General features: G+C 55.6%; 1 protein-coding gene across 1 annotated transcript in view; it reads right to left on the bottom strand.

The window, feature by feature from the left end:
* The window catches only part of PACSIN1 (protein kinase C and casein kinase substrate in neurons 1), a 65,134-nt gene extending 64,321 nt beyond the window's left edge, over window positions 1-813 (bottom strand). Inside the window, exon 1 of the mRNA XM_015423962.1 lies at window positions 741-813. The gene's annotated coding sequence lies outside the window, so the exon portion shown is untranslated. The remainder of the gene's footprint in view (window positions 1-740) is intronic.
* Window positions 814-1,672: the final 859 nt, after the last annotated feature.

Genomic DNA, 1,672 nt, shown 5'->3' with positions numbered 1-1,672 from the left:
CCCTCCTCAAAAAAATCCCAGTGTTCCTTCTTTGAAGAGAAAAAGAGGGCAAAGAGAATAACTTCCTCCTTTTGAGAACCTTTTGGTACCATGAATGGGTAATGCAATCTTGTCACTAAGAACACGCACAAACAGCAATCCCCTGCTAAAGAGGAGCATGGTGCAGACAGTCTAGGCTTCAAAGGTCAGCCCCACTGCAGAGCCTGCATTATCATCCTTTCATCACCCAACAGAGCAGGGAAGGACCCAACTGTCTCGTTCACCCCCTTGTTCCCAAACAGGCTATCCTATAATGGGGGGGGGGGCAACCTCATGCCAGCTCAGCCAAGTATCCTTTCATTCAATGTTAAATGACCTGTTCACCCAGTGCCTACAGCTGCTGGCCCAAAATTCAAAATTCAGTCCCAGCCCAGGCTCCTGCCACAGTAGTACACACTATCCCCCTTCTTGCATGCAATATTGAGTGCCATACCAGTGGGAACTGGGCAGATGTTTGCAACGTGTGGCAGCGGGATAAGCAAGCAGAGAAGACCCATGGTGTGTGAACCCCAAAGGTGAAGCAAGAGGATGTGGACCGATTATACTGGATGCCTTTACAAGCCTCCCTCTCCGCAGATGCATCCAAAAATACCTTTTGCTTCAAAATGTCATTATCTCCTTTCACTGCAATAATGGCGGAGGGGGGATGCAGAAGAGGCGCCCCAAACAATTTTTTTTTTTTGCACGGGCGGGGGGCTTACCTGCGCAGCTCCGGGTGCTGCTTCGAGCAGGCGGCACAGCAGCCCGTCCCTGAAGGCGCCAAGACCCCTCCGGAGAGCACGCGGAGCCAGACGGGAGGTGGATTCCTCCCCCCCCCGCCGCCCGAACCGCGCCAAGAGAGCGCCTGCCCTTCGCTTTCTCTGGCGAAGCAAGGAATAAACCAGCAGCTTCGCAAGGACTGCGGGCAAATCGCTTCCCCCACCCCCTTCTCCTCCGACCGGCCGCCCACCGCCTTCTGCTGGTTTCTATGGTAACTGGGTAATGCTCTGTCTCCGGCGCGCGCACAGTCGCACAAAACTCCTCTTAAGACTCGCGGGGCGCCTTCCCGAGGGAGCGTTCCCGCGCGGGGGTTGCAGAACGCGCCCCGACCGCTCGGCTGCACCCCTCTCGCCCCCTCGCCTTCCGACACGCGCGTGCGCGCGTGACTACAGGCAAGCGCGTGACACGTGTGATGCGTATCCGAGTGACATGTTAAGGACACGAGCCGGCTTCGGCGAAGCCTGTGCAGGTCTCCAGGCAGTCAGTGGCAAGTTGGCGTAGACGTTTGGCCCCCAGTCCGGAGCAATCCGAGAGGTGCACTATCGCAGGGGAGGCCGGTGCTGAACTTTTGGGAGGGGTTTCCTCCGCAACACATTTAAGAGGTGCCCACTGGGGGCGACCCTACCCATATCTGGTTTCGTGGGTTTGCTTGTGCAAACGGTCACTTTGTAAACTAATGTCGGCTCTAGACCAACGCACAGCCGTCTAAGAGAGCTGTTAAAATGAAACTGGTGAGTCTCTCTGGAGGGGCTTTCTCTGTGATGGCCCCCTGATTGTGACATGGTGTTTGTTACTTTCAGGACGGAGGTGGAAACCTACTTATGTGCCCATGCATGAGGCATATGTGTGTGTGTGTGTGTGTGTGGTCATAATC

This window comes from Gekko japonicus, unplaced genomic scaffold (assembly GCF_001447785.1).
Source record: "Gekko japonicus isolate JY-2015 unplaced genomic scaffold, Gekko_japonicus_V1.1 scaffold370, whole genome shotgun sequence".
Taxonomy (NCBI): Eukaryota; Metazoa; Chordata; class Lepidosauria; order Squamata; family Gekkonidae; genus Gekko; species Gekko japonicus.
The sequence above is the reverse complement of the archived record's forward strand: the minus strand, read 5'-3'. Positions and strand labels throughout refer to the sequence as shown.